Source organism: Mustelus asterias, chromosome 9 (genome assembly GCF_964213995.1).
Source record: "Mustelus asterias chromosome 9, sMusAst1.hap1.1, whole genome shotgun sequence".
Lineage (NCBI taxonomy): Eukaryota > Metazoa > Chordata > Chondrichthyes > Carcharhiniformes > Triakidae > Mustelus > Mustelus asterias.
This window is the reverse complement of record NC_135809.1, coordinates 99969347-99975346: the sequence shown is the minus strand read 5'-3', so window position 1 is coordinate 99975346 and position 6000 is coordinate 99969347. Positions and strand designations below refer to the sequence as shown.

Sequence of the window (6000 nt, the reverse complement as noted above, 5' to 3'; positions counted from 1 at the left end):
TACACTTTGGACACATGGCTTTCACAGTCAATGTTGTGTGCTATCAGCATGCACCTCACTACACTTACTCTTGCTTTATGTGCGTATCACTCCTGTCACACCGACAGGAAATAAACTGCACGGATGACAATCAGCGAAATGTGGCAATGCTGCATATGGGCAGCAGTCAACAAAACTATCTCGTGGGGCACACTCAGAATTCAGATGGACAGCATGAGGCCCCTGGACAGCAGGTTGCCCACCACTTTACAGACACATATAAATTCAGAAAGATAAAACCATTTACCATATCTATCTTGTATGTGGTACAGGTTAACCAACTGGCCAACTGTGGCAAACACCACACTTCAAGTAAATGACAGACGTAACCAAAGCAGATTCTATGGATTGCTCAACGACCCACCCAGACACTTGTCACACCACGAACTAACTTGTCACACTGTCCATGTGGAGTTTGCAAGTTCTCCCCGTCTGCATGGGTTTTCTCCAGGTGCTCTGGTTTCCTCTCAAGAGTCCAAAGATGTGCAGGTTAATGTGGGTTGGCCGTGCTAAATTGCTCCTTAGTGTCCAAAGATATGTAGATTGGGCATTAGCTGGGTAAATACATGGGGTTATGTGGATAGGGGGGGCGCAGGGAAAGATGCTCTGTTGGAAAGTTCTGATGTGGAGATGCCGGCGTTGGACTGGGGTAAACACAGTAAGAAGTTTAACAACACCAGGTTAAAGTTGGAAAGTTGGCAGACTTGATGGGCTGAATGGCCACCTTCTGTACTGTAGGGATTATATATATTGCTAACAAAGATTTCCAATTTCCAAATGTTGGTCCCACTTGAACAGCTTAAACAAGGATCCACTTCCAGAGTTTTAATCTCACTTTCTGAGTTTCCTTTCCTCTGAATCTCCAAGGACACTCCACCTTTCACAATTTCAGATTCTCATCCATGCCAAGCAGAACACCAGTGCTCCAAAGAGCTTGGAGCAAGGAGTCACCATCCTTTAGTTACTTGCTCGGACCTACAGGGCTTTTCTCAAGCCTGTTTTGCTTCAAATCTGCTCTTTGCAGCTCTTTCTTTAATTTAGAACCTTTTGAATCTGTCCTTATTTATCTTGGCTCAATGGTATCTCTGTGGAGTGGGGAATGAGACTAATTGGGTAACTTTGTCGTTTGGTCTCCTTCTGATCTTGTAATTTTATTAATATAGCCACATAGGAATAGAAAACTATTACGACAGAGATGTGATTCTCAGGATGCAAAAAAAGGGTAGATTTACAAATTTGCAAGAAACAAGCTTGTTTACAAAACCACCCACAAAGACATGGCATCTTTAAGGCGTATTCGAAATTTGAAAATCAGTTATTTATAACGCTCTCCTGTTTTCATTTGCTCTCTCCAGTCGACGAATTAGTTGCGTTGGAAGGCTTCCTTCATTTCTCTTTTGAAATATCATACTTTTTCCCCCTCCCCCTAATTTTGCCTTGGCTGGAATAAACTCACAGCGAGCAATTTCCTGACTGACATCTTTGACTCCACCTCCTCGCCCAGCCGCCTCCCCGCACGGCCATTTTCAGACGCTGGGGGAGGCTGCCGTGTCACATCGCCTCCTTTCTTCGTCGAAGATGGTAGACGTCACAGCGCCCGGTGGACGTCAGTGCTGCTGCTCGGGAGGGGGCGTGGTTTTGTCGGAAGAGCGTTTCCGGTTCGAAGGGGGGGCTGGCCGAAGTTGGGCGGGGAGGGAAGGCGGGGCCAATGGGGGGATGATTGACAGGTCCGGCGCAAAGGTTGCTGGGATTGTCAAAACAAGCCGCATCCGTCCGCTCGAAGGCTTGAACCCCCCCCCCCCCCCCCCCACACATACAGGCGAAGCAGCCATCTTGAAAAGTCAGGCTTGTTGCTGTTCTTTCCCGCCCAGCTTTCGGCATACACACATCCATATTTTTAAAAACTAAAGTAAATACTTTACAGTCGCCGTTCTCATTTCAGGTTATTCGCAACAAATACCTTCTCCCGCTTTAATAACTGCGCATAACAGATTTATGAAACCGCTGGGTACGTATCAGTATATTTTTTCTCTCTCTCTATTTTGTTTCTCAGATAAGGAAGGAGTGAGTTTGTGTACTGCGGCCGGGCCCTCTTACTGTGTGTGTTTTAGCTTCTGTAACTGGCCGGAGCGGGGGAGGGGAGTGGGTGTTGTTGTTGCTGCTGTCCTACTAATGTTCCCAACCTCCCTCTTTTCTATTGGGGAAACCCAATATAGGCAGGAGCTCCCTTTATAAATTGAACCTTTCAGTGTTTTATTTTTGGAAGTATCTTTTTGATTAGCCGCTTCTGATATATTAGTCGGGAAGTGACAGATTGATTCATTTCTGAGTTGTTTTCAGAGGGAAGGTTCAGGTTGTCAAAACACAAGTCTGTTCTTGTGACAACAGTGCAGGGTTTGACACCACACAAAATTTACATCCGAGCAGCTACTTTTACTTTAATAAATATCTTTACTTGTTTAGTAGCCGCGTATTTTGTTTTGATTTTTAAGTTACAGCCAACTGAAATGATTTGAATATTTTGGTTTTCTGGAATAACTAGTTTTGCATTTAGGAAATTGTCATTTTTCTCAGCAACTTTCAGTGTGTGCTGGTGTGAAATGCACCTCATTGGAAATTAAATTGTGGGTTGATCTAGATTTGCTGTGTCATGCTGCTATTTTAAAGTTTACAGTTTGGAATTTTGAATGGAACTATGACTTGAGAAAATGTTTTCTTGCCTGGCCAACTGTTACCAATTTCTAACTTATATTTAATATTTTAAAATGATCAGTTCTGGAAGTATGGTGCATATATATAGAAATGCACCATTATTCAATTGGAAATATTTACAAACTATCCTTATATAGACTTAATCAGTAACGTATTCAAAACTGAAGCTAGATTAGCAATGTGTAATCAAATTGATCTTGACTTGTTGGAGAAAATAAGATCTGAAGCCTACAATTGTTTTGTAATAGAACATCATGATGATATTACTTGGGTGTAGTGCAAGTTTCAGCTTGTAATAAAAGTGTTTTGGGGAATAATGTAGGCTCCCAAATGTTTATAGTCTTGGAATCCATAGAATCCTACAGTGCAAAAGGAGGCCATTTGGCCTGTCAAGCCTGCACCAAACACAATCCCAACCAGACCCTATCCCCATAACCCCATGTATTTACCCTAGCTAGTCCCCCTGACACTAAGGGGCAATTTAGCATTGCCAATCCACCTAACTAACCCGCACATCTTTGGACTGAGAGGAAACCAGAGCACCCAGAGGAAACCCACGCAGACTTCGCACAGACAGTGACCCAAGCCGGGAATCAAACCCGGGTCCTTGGCACTGTGAGGCAGCAGTGCTAGCCACCGTGCCGCACATTAAATTTAATGTGAGCTAAATCCTGGATTTTGAGTATTTTGTGCTGTATTTGCATTTGCAGTAAAATTCAGTACAAGATTAGCGAGAGCCAAAGCAATGCCAACTGCTCTGCGACCTATCCATAACGATGTGATCTAGTTAGGTTACATGTTTGGTTTGTATGACACCTAGAATGGTAACAGCACAGAAGGAGGCCATTTGTACCATCGAGTCTGAGCTGGCTCGCTGTGATAGCATTTTCGCTCATCCCACTTTTCCACCATTCCCCTGTAGCTCTGCAATTTTTTTTCCCTTCAGCTGCTTATCCAATTCCCTTTTGAAAATCATGATTGAATCCATTTCCACTATCCTTTCAGCTGTACATTCCAGATCGTATCCACTTGCTGTATTTTTTTTAAAGAGAAAGGTTTTCCTCATGAAAGTGGATCTGGTTCAGAACCCAGTGTGTTGGACTATGTTTCTATTGGTTTACTGGAGTTTGACTTTCCAAATTCCTCTTTGTTCCCTTTAATACAAGTAATAATTAATATGACAGGTTAAAATTCATCCGCTATAACCATCTTTAAATTGTGAGCAGGCTGTAGGAATTATTTGATGTGTACTTTGGAATCTGAGTGGTTGCTATAACCTGACTGATATTGCAATTATAGTTGATACTCTTTTATTAATGCTGGTGGGAGAGATATTGCAAGTGGATCAAACTTGAGCAAATTATTTTTGCACTACTGTTTTTGCCAACTACAAAAATTAAGCCTCAGGTCTTGCATCATAGTTAACCTTAATATCGCTTGCCTCCTGTTGCCTAAACTATAGTGAAGCATAATGGTTGGAAGAGCATATTTCTACAAAATTTAACAAGAAAAACAACATGTGAGCTTCTGTTCCCCTTTTCAAATCAAATATATTCTGATTCTTCTGTTCTGACCTTCCATCATGCTTTATATTTCTCAGAGATTTCAACTTTAAACTGTGGATTGGTTGCAAGCAAATTAATACTTTGACATGCTGACCGTTGAACTTGCAACCTTATTATTGGAAATTAGTGTGCGTCTTATTTTGGTTCGCAAACATCTGTGCATCTAAAATAATAGATTTTTCAAAATGTCTTGCTTAATTTATATATTTGTGTTTAATGAGAAATATTTTTTAGGAAATATGCTCAAGTTGTTTGCTTACTTCAAAGATGGAGTCTGAAAACATTGTTTGTAACGATCTGTAATTGCTGAGTCTTGCTATTTGTTGCATGTGCACATTTGGAATACCATAGGATTGTTTTAAACTAACACCCTTTAAATTTGGTTGTTTGGATTTCCAAAAAAGGATAATTTATTATTTGAAATAAAATAGATTTTTAGCTTCTGTTCTAAAGTCGAGTTCCTGATCTTTACTGACAAACTCCTCTTGCACAAAATATTATTGGCCATGACCTTGAATAAGTCAACTTTATTTTCACTGCCTCATTAGTCGAGAAAATTCTGCTTGTTGCTTTATTTAAATCCATTTGTAGTGCAAAAATATTGATGCAAAGTTGTTTACACTGAATCAGTTGATTGGTTGCAATGTGGATCTGGTGAAGGACAGTATTTGCTGCACCGGTTAGTGGAAAGTTTATTGATTTTTTGTTTAAAACCAAAGTAAAACTTTTACCAGTAATAGGACACTTTTAAAACAATCAATATTTGTGTTTAGAAAGGTGACCTTAGAATAATTTTTCATACAAATTGGTGTTTTTACAATTTTTGTGTGGCTTTTCAAAATTAGTCCTAATTGGTGTACTTCATATTCTACTTTGAAAGGTTTCACTTTTGTAGGGTTTGATCTCCAAATCTAATCTGCATCAGTAGAGGGATAGAAAATTGAAAAGTAACTAGTTATGTTATGCTGCTCTTATAATAATTTCTCTATTCTGAACCTTTACTTCTAAAGTTGGGTAAGGTGTACAACTTTGTCTGTTGATGAGTATTTTACAGCACAGGACAGGTGATCTGCACACTTTCCCAAAGAGGTATCCATTTTCTTTTAAAATATTCCTTCCATTGCTTTCTGTAGGTTCAAACAAAACTGTTAGTATCTGCTTCATACTTTTGATCTCCAAGGAAACAGTCCTAACTTCTCCATTCTGTATATGAAACTGAAATTCCTCATCCCTGAAATCAATCATTACATTATAGGACAATGTAGATGGGCAGAACAATGACAAGTGGGATCTAACTCTGAAAAGTGTGAGGTAATGCATTTTGGGAGGAATAACAAGGTAAGGGAATATACAATGAATGGTCGGACCCAAGGAAGTGTGGAGGATAGAGAGGGACTTTGGTGTGCATGTTCATAGATCTCTTAAGACAGCAGGACAGGTAGGTAAGGTGGTTTAAAAAGCATATGGCATATTTGCCTTTATTAACTGAGGCATTGAATACATGGAGCCGTCTCGAACGCTGCTTAGGCCATAGCTGGAGTACTATGTGCAGTTCTGGTCACCAACTAGGAAGGAAATGATTGCACTAGAGAAGGTGCAGAGCAGATTCACCCAGGATGTTGTCTGGGTTGGACTATTTCGGCTATCGAGAGACTGGATAGGCGGGGATAGTTTTCCTTGGAGC

General features: G+C 40.5%; 1 protein-coding gene across 16 annotated transcripts in view; it reads left to right on the top strand.

The window, feature by feature from the left end:
* The first annotated feature begins 1846 nt into the window (after positions 1-1846).
* ppp6r3 (protein phosphatase 6, regulatory subunit 3) overlaps positions 1847-6000 on the top strand; it is a 93920-nt gene continuing 89766 nt past the window's right edge. For 10 of the 16 annotated variants that reach the window (XM_078220667.1, XM_078220666.1, XM_078220665.1 and 7 more), the window contains exon 1: positions 1851-2047. The gene's annotated coding sequence lies outside the window, so the exon portion shown is untranslated. Of the gene's footprint in view, positions 2048-6000 lie in introns of all 16 variants that reach the window. The other 6 variants (XM_078220660.1, XM_078220655.1, XM_078220652.1 and 3 more) reach the window with 3 other exon arrangements.